Below are 12,524 nucleotides of genomic sequence, written 5' to 3' on the forward strand. Positions count from 1 at the left end.
AAACTAATTTTCCGACCGTTTGTCAAAATACACTGTCACTCTTGGCACTATAACTCGGCTTCTAATGAAACAAATATCATAAACAGTTGATACAACACTAATGAAGGTTGCCTCTTTCGATAACAAAAAGATACAACAGGTGGCACACCAGTTTCTTCAATTTTCGAAAAGGTTCGAATTCTTTTTGGACAAAGGGTGTAGTACTTAAGTACCGCTTGGCGCTGGTAGATGGCTGAAGAAGCATGTCTAATTAATATTTATTTTATAGGATTTTATGTAAAGTATCAAATGCATAGCGTTCCTTGTGAATCTGGAAAGCATCCTACAATTCTAGCAATGAAGCCCGCGGGCTTAGTGGCCCGCGGGCTTCATTGAAATTATTTTTTTTTATCGCGTTTTAATGTTAAGTAGTTATATTTTCAAAATGGCCAACGGGTCACGGCAAAGACTTCCGCGGGTCATGCGTTGAAGATCCCTGCCTTAGACTGTCATTTTTGAAGTAAGCAGCAAGACTTCCAACAAAACAATCCAGAAAAGGTATCTATGTCGGTTGAGACAACATATTAGCGAATACTTTCGTCTGTGTTTACAGCTCCACGAATGGAAACAGAAAAAAAGGAAGGCTGTGTAGTGATTTAGGCGATATATAAGCAAAATTCTTTGTAATGACGAAACTTATACACCAACAGACATTTACCACAGAATAGAGCAATTTCGTTCATAAGCCTGTGTAGCTCAGTGGATGTGGCGTTTGCACCCCGCCGCACGAAGGAAGTCTTGGTTTCGAGTCTAGTCGGCGACTAGAGGAAATTTTTCTAAGCCTTTTTTCGACCGGTTCCCGAGTTAGTCGATCTCTGGCACGGGCAAGCAGGTTTTTCCTCCCGGAAACTCGGGTTTTTCGTCCTGTAAACTCAAGAAAATCGACCGTAGAACCCACATTATTTCAGACATTAAATATATTGTGTTAGGGTTAGAGACCACGAGATGGCGGCACATTTGAGCCGTCTCTCTTCACTGCGTACCGCTTAATTACTGATAGCCTTGGGCCATCTGTCTCTGATTGGGTACCAGTGGAGATTGAACTGCCCACTCAGTCTCCAAAAGTTAGATAGGGCTAAATGGCCTCGCCTACTCCCGTATATACGGGAATAAAAAGGCGTTAGCTGATTTATTTATTTTTTTTCATTTAATAGATGTGTGTGAATGTAGAAAGTGTGAATGATAGTATTAATGGTTTTACTGAGAATAAAAAAAGATGAGATAGACGCAATGAGTGAGATCGCGTTGTTGAATGGTGCGATACAAAGGGCAAAACAGCAGCTAGAGCGTATGAGCAAAATTCGACTGAATGAACCAGCCAATAATAAAAAGTATGACAGGAAAAATAGACGTATGAGTGTTAACATGAACAAAATGAAGGATAGAGTGCTGTATGGAGACTCGTTAGTACGAGGTGTGATAGTAGAGGATTTATCAAAATCGTACCAACCTGGTGCGACCATAAAGGATGTAACTGAGTCTATTAGAGAGCAAAAGGAAAGGGTGAAAGAAATGATTGTTGTGGCAGGTACGAATGATTTGAAAGGAGACAAAATGGAAATGATAGAAGACCTGAATGAATTGTTTGAGGTAGCAAAAGAAAAGAAATGATTAGCCTTTTGCCACGGTATGACAGTGAAATGTTTAAAAGGAGGGCCATAATTGCGAATGACTTTATGCGTGGGTTATGTATGACGAGTGGTGTGGAATTTGTGGACGTGTGGAGTGAGTTCGATGGGCGAAAGGATCTATATAAGATGGATGGCTTGCATTTGAATGGTTACGGTGTAAGAAGACTTGAGAAAGTGTTGCTGAATGTGGTGGATGTGCAAATTCAGGGAAACTAGACTTATTAAGGGGGGGGAGTAGATATACAGTCCTTAGGGAGGCAGTTGAATGTAAGAATGAATATAATATGCCCGAGCAAATAAGGACAACAAATCAGAGTGGGACAGTTAATACAAGGTAGGGTTGGGGCTAATGGGGGTCTTAAATTAATGTAACTAATGCTAGGAGTATTAGGAACAAGAAGGAAGAGTTTTTGGCCATGGTTGGCGTTTCCAGACCACAGGTTATTGGTATTAGTGAAACATGGCTGACTGTCGATGATATAGCTAGTGGGATTGAATGTGATGGGTATAGTGTGTTCAGGAATGACAGGGAGAATAAAATGGGGGGGTAGAAGTATTGTTAATGATAGCTGATGAGCTGCAGCCAAGGAGAATAGAAGTTGAATTGCAGGATAGAGAAAATAGCACATTTGAGGCCATTTGGTGTGAGATTGTGACTAGCAGAACGAAATATACAATTGGGTGCTGCTATAGACCAGGTGATGGAAAAGATGGTGGTGACAGTATGCACAAGCAAATAGAAGAAATGGGTGGAAGGAGGGTGATTATTATGGGAGATTTCAACTATGGTCGCATTGATTGGAGTGAGGAGAGGACACACGGGAGGAAGGAATTGGATTTTATGCGGTTATTAACGGATAACTATCTGCGACAGCATTTAATGGAAAATACTAGGGGTCAGGGAGTGCTTGACCTAGTAATTACATCTGAGGATTTGTCTGTAACAAATATGACCACATTGCCACCAATCAGTGAGAGTGATCATAGGGGTCTTGACTTGGGAGGTGGCTAAAGGTGTAGAATTTTCAATTAAGACAGGGTACATGTGGAATTATCGGGCTGGAAAGTATGACAAGCTTAGGAGTTTGATTGGTTCAGTGCCATGGCATGTACAACTGCAAGGACTAGAAGTTGATAGTGCATGGGAGGTAGTTAAGAAGCGTTTGCATGAAACAATGGCTGACTGTATATCTAGAGTCCGAATAATAAATCAAGTAGGGGTTAAATGGATGAATAATACCATTAAGCTTGAGCTGCAAAAAAAGAAACAACTATGGAGAGAATTTAAGGAGAAAGGTGACCGGCAGGCACACGAACGGTATAAAGCGCAGGCCAGAAGGGTAACGAGTGTGGTAAGAAAAGCAAAAAAGGATTACGAAAGAACATTGGCCATTCAGGCTAAAGAGAATCCTAAACAGTTTTTTAGATATGTAGCAAGTAAAAGGAAAAATGTACATGGCAGATTGATTTTAAAGAATGCCGATGGTAGGGAGGTAACTGAATCAGTTGATATAGTTGAGTTACTGAGTGAGCACTTTGCAAGAATATATCATCCAGGTGGTGACATTGCAGAAACGAATGTACCAGTAGATTATACGGGAATTGTGGTGAATGAAGTGGAGGTGAGTAGTCTATTGCATAACCTCAATGTCAATACATCTGTGGGATTGGATGGTATACCAGCTCGTGTACGAGAAGCAGCTAAAGAATTGTCAGTACCCTTGACCATTTTGTTTAATTTGAGTCTTGGGTCTGGGTTAGTCCCGAGGGGAAAATAGTTCCACTGCATAAAGGTGGTTCCAAGACTACTGTTGTAAATTACCGACCGATTATCATATCAGGAATCATTGTCAAGGTCTTAGAGAAATTAGTCAAGAAAAGAATACAGGATTGGATAGATGAAAATGGGATATTGTATGAGGGACAACATGGTTTTGTGAAGGGTAGATCATGCCTCAGTAACTTGCTCACGTTTTATAACACAGTGACGGCTGAACTGGATAGGGGTAATGGGTTTACAGTAATACTGCTGGACCTTTCAAAGGCTTTTGATAGGATACCACATAGAACCCTAATCGGTAAACTGGAGCAGATGGGGATAGATATAGGGTTGGTGAGATGGATAGGAGGGTGGTTGCAGGAGAGATACCAGAGAGTGGTTTATTCAGGAGTGGAGTCTAAAAGACGGCTTGTGACAAGTGGAGTGCCACAGAGCTCTGTTCTTGGACCACTGCTTTTCAATTTGCTCATCAATGATATAGGAAAGGATTTGAGAGGAAGTGTTCACTTGTTTGCTGATGATGCAAAGTTGGGTAGAGCAATAGTGAGTGCACAGGATGTCAAAATTTTACAGGATGATTTGGATAGTTTCGAGGATTGGGCTAGGAAAAATGATGGATGTCAATTTAATGTGCCAAAGTGTTAGGTTATGCACTTTGGGATGAAAAGAATAGCAGCAGTATATTGCATTGGTGGAACCGTACTCCAGGAGATTGATGAGGCCAGGGATTTGAGTGTTGGTGGACAGGGAATTGAAGTTTAGGGAGCACATTGCAAAAGTGACTAAAACAGCTCACCTAATCACTTGGCTTCTGAAAAATACTTTAACATGCAGAGACAAACAAGTTGTTGTTCCTCTGTATTGAGCCTTGATAAGACCCCATCTGGACTACTGTGCCCAGTTATGGGCACCAGGGTTTCTTCGTGATGGGGAGGAAGTGGAAAGGATCCAGAGACGAGTGACCAAGATGATAGGTCTGTGGAATGAACCTTATGAGAATAGGTTGAAGATTTGTGGGTTGCAGAAATTGGTTGATAGGCGAAGGAGGGGTGATATGATTGAGACATTCAAATTACTGAAGGGTTTCTATAAGATTGATCCAGAAGATATTTTTGAAAATATGACTAGTGGTGGGAGGACTAGGGGCCATGAATGGAAGCTGGGCAAGAGCGTGGTTGAGAAGGGTGTTAGAGCTAGGTTTTTTACTTGGAGAGTAGTGAATGAGTGGAATAAGCTTCCAGAGTCTGTTGTGGGTGCTACGACCGTGAATGAGTTCAAGGCAAGGTATGATAGATACTGTGTCAATGTCGAATAGTTGTTCCATCGAGGGAGGCCCTAACATGATGTTAGGGCCTCCCTCGATGAGTCTGTCGACTCCTTGGAGTTGCCCGGAACAATAATAATAATAATAATAATAGATATTTCACCATTGCTTGTTATAACCCGATTTACATCTATAACTTGCGAAGGACTCAGAAGACTAATAAAAAAACGAAATTTAAACTAATTAGAAATAAGTTAAAACTAAAAATAATAAAAGCATACATAAATCATGAAAATGGGGATCAAGTAATTAACCGATTGGTTACCGTTGTGGATCGGGTAAGAGAGATATAGGCTTCAAAGAAGCGAGTTGGAATTTATTTCACTAGTAATGCATATCACATAACATACGCTCTGGTGGATTAATTATTATCACATAACATACGCTCTGGTGGATTAATTATTATCACGTCACTTTCGTTCCTGAAAAGATATATTTATAAAGGAATTCTTTCTCTCCTCCCCCTTTCTTTCAAAGCGATGTTAATTTGAAAAGATTAAGAAGTGCACAGTTAATACTAAATATTAAAGTTCTTGTTGAGTGTTAAAAAAGGTTCAAGTTCTTGGATATGTTGAAAGAAGCACAGAAAATCATTTTGTGCATCATAAAACTCACTTAAAAACGTTGGATTGCTTTCTTACTTTACTTTTTTACCTTCTAAAGCTAACTTACTTTAAGCACTACGTAGTGCATTCGCAATACTCTCACAATAATTGTCCTCGAAATGCCCCAGGTTAAAATCCTGCCTAGAAATTCAAAAAGGTTTTATTACTTCCGTTTATTTATTTAAATAACAATGCCAACTATGTATTATTAAGAGAGACCCCCAGGGAGTCAGGAACTCAGAGGTAGGCCATAATGTTTGCACATGCTGTCATAGCTGTTGTTGAATTCATTCACGCTACCTGCACATGCACCCAATGGCAATCCATTCCAATCATGCACTGCCCTATGAGAGAAAAATCTAGCACTCATCCTCTTCTTGACATTCCATGGATGCTCTCGCACCCTTTCCCCACCCTCCATAAAATAAAAAATTCACCCTACTGAAATTCTGTATAACCTTTCAGATGTTTGTGAGTCTCAATCATATCTCCCCTATTTCTCCTGTTTGCTAGTGTCTGTAGTCTACAAATTCTCAATCTATCTCTTCCACATCCTGATATCATTTTTGACACTACTGCACTCTCTCTCCACTGTATCAGAATCACAAGGGAAACAAGAATACCAGACCAGCGCACAATAGTCCAAGTGTGGTCTTATGGAGTCCTTATAGAGATAAAATGACTTCCTTATCCTTAGATGCCAAGGTTCGTTTCAGCATTGCAATTATTCTGAGTTGTATTTACAATTTTTGTTATATGATATAACCCTTGAACTTCAACTTCCTGCTACTAAAACTCCAAGATTCCTAGCCTCATCAGTTTCTTCAAACATAAACCCCATCTATATTGTTGGGGTATTATATTATAGGGCATTATATATATCTAATCACACCAAAGTGTATGACTTTACACTTAGTAACATTGAAATGACAGCCATTTTCACATGCCCACAATTCCAGCCTATTCAAATCACTCTGCAAGTACCACATATCAGCAAATAGCTGTATTTCACATGCCAACTCCTTCCCAATATCATTTAATGTACAAAATAAATGACAATGGACCAAGGACTGATCCTTAAACACAATACTGGTTACCTTTAATCTTGCTGATTCACCTCCTCCCCTTACACGGCTTTTTGATATCTCTCATTCAGCCATCCTTTAATCTATGCTAATAGTTTGCAATCCAATCCCATATTCTCCAATTTATTTTAATTCCATGCTGTATTCTGTCAAAATCCAAAAGTATCATGGTGTATTTATGTCCCTTTTCTCACTCAGTGATAACGTTATTATTATAGAATGTGAGTAAGTTGTTAAAACATGACATTCCCTTAGTAAACTCAGGCTGTTCTTTGCGAAGTAGAAATTTTCTGTCAGTTCATTTCCGAATGTGAGCCCTAGCCCACTTTTCGAAAATCTTCACCACCACTCCTGAGATACCGATTGGTCGATAGTTGGGTACATCGTTCTCTGCACCACGCTTGTGCAATAGGTTTAGCAGGCATTCTTTCCACTCCTGTATAATCTTTCCTGTTCTAAGACTGAAATTATACAGCCTTGTCAAGGGTCAAATTATATGGCCAGTTCAGCTGAACACTCTTTTAGCATCTGGGTGATATCCCATCAGTACCTCTTGTAGAATTCTTATTCAGTTTGTGCAATAGTTCTCATTCATATGAGTTTCCTAATATGGTAAAGAGGTAGCAGTGAGTTCGATGTTGCATATACTAGGATGAAGCTTTTAGGGAAACGGCTGCTCATTAGTTGAACAATAAATTCTGCATCAGTCACCCGGATACATACCATTTACATTCAGCAGACTTATTCTTTCAAATTCATTCTTTCTTTTACGGCAAGCAGAACGATAGCATTCTTTTCAGTTGTCTTTAACTTTCAGAGCCTGTTTCTTTTCATCCTCGGCCAGCTTTCCATACAAGACTTGTGCCTCTTCTGTCCTTCTGCTTATAATTATCGTAACTGACATCATCCTTATGCACGCGATATTCCTTCTGCATCATCTTTATTTTACGAATCTCCTGCTTAATTAGATTATACATCCATTTCACTCCTGCTCCATTTATTCTTCGAACTGTAGGTACACATTCTAATATCGCATCATTTAAGTACTTTTTAAGCATTGTCCACGTGCCGTCGATATCCTTGCCATCCAATAACTGATACCAGTGCATAGAAACCAGCATATCCCTCAGGCGGTCATAATTTCTGCTCTGTAGTTCAGCATTTAACCTTTTCTGAATGGGACAGTCATAAACCTAGCCACTTCCTACGTGAGTACATGATCACTGTCACCAACCGCAGGCAGAATAGTTAGGTCTTTAATTAGAACAATTTTTGACATTATAATCAAATCTAACACTTTAACCTCAAGTTCCTTCTGTCATATGCTGCTTGAGGAAGTTGTCTCGCAACAACTCAAATTCAGTTTCATTCTCATGAGATTTTATTGGTACCAATCAATATTTAGATAATTAAAGTCTCCCATTATGATTACTGTTTTCGCGACCATCATCTCAATATGTCGATGCACTTTTTCATCACTAGCAAACCGATTTGCCAGGTCCATAGCAACACCTCATGATGTATTGATCTCGTTAGATTCCACCGCAGATGACCTGAAATTCAGTGCCACATGAAAAATTGTTACTGGTATTACAGTTCATAGGTCTCAATTCTAAGTGCATTCGAGACAGTTGGAATTGCCAGTACAATAAAATGTTTGTGTTACATCTACCTACATGAGACATTTTATTACCAAATGAATGAATAAAACAGCAAAAAAAAAAAAAAAAATGTTGCAAATATTACTTCAAGTTTTACAATATGAAGGCAATTCACACCAAAAATCTACTTCTGTTAGCTCAAGATTTCCTAAAAAGACATATCAATGACAACCGTTGCCTAACTACTAGGTATAAATTAATAACGAATATTTCATAATTGTGTATTTTATTTTCTAACAGTTTATTATCTCTCAACTAATTCACATGTATACAGAAAATTGATGCGAAAATACTGTATTTTGTTAAAAGTTGTTCAGTAAGATTATAATTATCATTGTAACCTATGCTACAGAAACTAATATGGGAACAGAAGTGGATGAATTGGAGGTCTTTACGATATTGCAGAATATCAATGTAAATAGAGCTGTGGGATTAGATGGAATATCAGCTGGGGTTTTGCAAGAATGTGCAAGAGAACTGGCACATTCTGCACATGCCTTTGACTAAGTTGTTTAATTGAAGTCTCAGCTCTGGTAGAATTCCAAGGGACTGGAAAGAAGGCAAAATTATTCCTTTGCATAAAGGAGTTTCTAAAACAATCAGTATCTCAGGCATGGTGATATAAGTACTAGAACAATTGGTAAAAAAGAGAATTCAAGAATGGGTATATAAAAATGATACTGCCTGACGATCAACGTGGTTTTGTGAATTGTCGGTCATGCCTTGATTTACTAACTTTTTATAATAGAGTAACATTCTTGAGTTGGATAAAGGAAATGGCTACACGATGATTTTGCAAAGGCATTTGATAGACTACCATATGGAACATTGTTACACAAATGGGGATAGATATGACACCGGTTAAGTGGATAAGAAGGCGATTGCTGGACAGATATCAAAAAGTGATATATGGAGGGGAAGAATCGAGGCGAAAACAGGTGACTAGTGGTGTTCTACAAGGTTCAGTGTTGGGACCATTGCTGCCCAACACGTTCACTGCTAATCACGCGATGTCGCGTGTTCTCACCGAACGGCCGCTCACGCGTTATCGCGTAGACGTCGCTAACTAAATAAAAAAAATTTGGCCACCACACGGAATTCCAATTTTCAGCTTGGCAATGAACGTTCATTGCCAATCATGCGATGCGAGTTCTCACCAAACGGCCGAACACGCGTTATCGCGTGGACGTCGCTAACTAAATAAAAAATTTAAAACATTTGGCCACGAAATTCCAATTTTCAGCTTGGCAATGAACGTGGTAATCTGTACATGAATTATTTAGGAAATAACCGGAAAGTTAATATTCAGTTGTTTGCTGATGATGCGAAATTAGGTAGAGTAATAATTAATGAAGACGATGTGGAGAGCTTGCAATTTAAATAGGCTGTCAGTATGGGCAAAAATTAATGGGTATCAGTTCAATGTCAAGAAATATAAAGTTATGCATTTTGAGATAAACAGATTACGAGGCTTATATCACATTGATAGCAATGTACTCCAGGAATCAGATGAAGTTAGAGATTTAGGGGCGGTGCTGGACAGAGAGTTAAAGTTTAGCAGACATATTGCTAACATAGCCCATAAGATTGTTTGGCTATTGTATAACACATTAAAAAGTAGAGATAAGGAAGTTATTCCTCTTTATAAGGCATTAATACGCACACATCTGGATTACTGTGCTCAAGTCTGGTCTGCTGAGTTGCTTGCAGATAAGGAAGCGGTTGAAAGGGACCAAGATGGTAAGTAATGAGGAATGTTCCCTATGAGGATAGATTGAGGGTATGTGGAGTGCAAAAATTGGTTGATAGGAAAAAAAAGAGAGAGGTTATAATAGAAATATTTAAGTTGCTTAAAGGGCTTTATAGGACTGATTCAGAGAAATGTTTCAGCATTTGCAAGAGGGACCAGAACAAGGTCTCATCACTGGAAGTTGAATAAACATGTGGTAGCGGTGTAAGAATTAGATTTTTTTGCTTGGAGAGTTGTGAATGAGTGGAATGGGATGCCAGTTAACTGCGAGTGCTTTGTCTGTTAATAGGTTCGAAGAGAGTTATAAATTGTGTGGAATGATCGGGTTTACTGCATTGAGTCTCCAGCCTCCATGGCGTACCTGTATAATCATCATCATTAAATTCCTGCCATGTATCCTCAAGAGGTGTACAGGATATGCTAGTACTACATGAAAACTTTACATCATTACTAACTTCCTATCTACAATTTTCCTCCAAATCAGTGTTACCTGTCAAGACTCCAACATTATCAGATCTTATATTTCTATCTTCTAAGGCACTTTTTACCATATCAATCCACCTACATCTTCATTTGGTTCTTTTTTTCTGCCAACCTGGCAGAGAACACTTGTTTTGCTAATCTTTCCTCGCCCATTCTGTTTAAGTGACCATACCACCTGAGATTAGCTCTGCTAACGCATTCCTGGATGCTGACAATGTCAAGTTTCCTAATATCCTCGTTTTTATTACGATATTGCCATTGATGCCATCTGTTCATGCCCCTAGTCTTCCTCGGAACTCTCATATCTGCAGTCTCTAATCTTTGGTGAAGTGGTTTACTTCTGACCCAGCTCTCAGATCCATAAGTTAAAATTGGTTTGAACACTGTCTTGCACCCAGCTAATTTAATGTATTAACCAATTTCTTATTCGATATGAAATCATTCAGTTGACTTCCTGCCACACCATTTTTGTTGATTCTGTTGTCTATTTCCATATTTAATTTACCATCTTCACTAAGAATTGTGCAAAGAACCTATAGAACAAGTGAAACACAGCTGAAATGTTTAACTTGTTCTATAGGTTCTCCATTCACAATGCAGTTGATATTTTATGCTTCTGCCTATTCTCATTTTGTCATGTTGTACCATCATTTTTTATTTTTTAATTTTAGATTTTATTTTTTTTATTTTAGAAATATAAGATCTGATAATGTTGGAGTCTTCACAAGTACAGACTGATTTGGAGGAAAATTGTAGATAGGAAGTTAGTAATGATGTAATTTTTTTTTTTTCATGTAGTACTGTCATATCCTGTACACCCCTTGAGGGTACATCGCAGGAATTTGATGATGATGATGATGATGCCTATTTTCATTGTCTTTGTTTTGCTATTGCTGACCTTCATACCATATCAATTACAACAGTTATTCAATTTAGTCAGGGAATCTTGCAAACTTGTAGCAGATTTATTTAGAAGTATGACATCGTCCACATAAAGCAAAGAGCTGACATTAACATCTCCAATTTTGATATCAGGTTTAATAGCACCTTCCTTCATAATGTGATCCATATAGAAAATTAATAAAAGAGGGGATAATGTACATCCTTGTCTCACACCAGATTTAACCTTAAACGATCTTCCTGTGCTTCCTTCAATTCTAACTGCTGACTTACAACTCAAAGAAAGACTAAGTATTATTTGATGTAATGTTCCATTGACACCATATAACTGTAGCATTTTGAATAACTTTTCTCTTGGCACCTTGTCATATGCCTTTTCCAGATCTATGAAACATAAATACAGAATAATAATTATTATAATAATTTAAAAAATAAATCTGCCAAAGCATTTTATTCTCCTATAAGGAAGGTCATAAATTTGGGATTTAGCCGACCAAATTGTATGTGGTCGGCTAAAACAACGGGGGTCTTGTGGAACAAGACCACCAGAGTTAAAGATCGGTACTATCAACGTAAGAAGCCTGAATAGCAAAGAAATGGAGCTAGCTGATGAATTAAATAAGTACCAGATCGACATAATAGGGGTGAATGAAACAAAAAAAGACCAAAACTGGTGAGATCTTTCTGAGCAATAAATACGAAATGTTATATTCAGGCAATGACAATCAAGGAAAAGAAGGAGTAGCCATAGTATTCAACACAAAATATGAGGCTAATCTTCTTGAATGGCAGTCAGTCTCAAGTAAAGTAATGTGGGCAAATATGAGAATGGGGAACTAGACAATGAGACTTATTTGTGGTCCCAAAGAAGGTTCTACTAAGGTAGAAGTGGAGGAATTTTTTGATGCTTTAGAAAAAGCAACTGACACAATGAAAAAGGAAAAGTTGGTCCTTGTTGGGGATCTAAATAGAGTAGGAAATGATTGTTACAAAAATATTTTGGGAAAATTTGGAGAAAAGAGCAAAGCTAATAATAATAGCAAATATTTGTTAGATTTCTGCTCAGGACATGGACTAATTATTACTAACACCATGTTTCAACATAAAAATGTGCACAAATTCACATGGAGAGAAGAGGCAAGGAATAAGAAAAGTCTCATTCAGTATGTTATTGTTGATAGTGATGTTTTCTCCATGGTGCAGGACACCAGAGTGTACAGAGGATTTGAAATTGGAAGTGATCACTATTTAGTCTTGAGCAGGATA

This window comes from Typopeltis vanoorti, chromosome 13 (genome assembly GCF_054136105.1).
Source record: "Typopeltis vanoorti isolate ZY-2024b chromosome 13, IOZ_Tvanoo_1.0, whole genome shotgun sequence".
Classification (NCBI taxonomy): domain Eukaryota; kingdom Metazoa; phylum Arthropoda; class Arachnida; order Uropygi; family Thelyphonidae; genus Typopeltis; species Typopeltis vanoorti.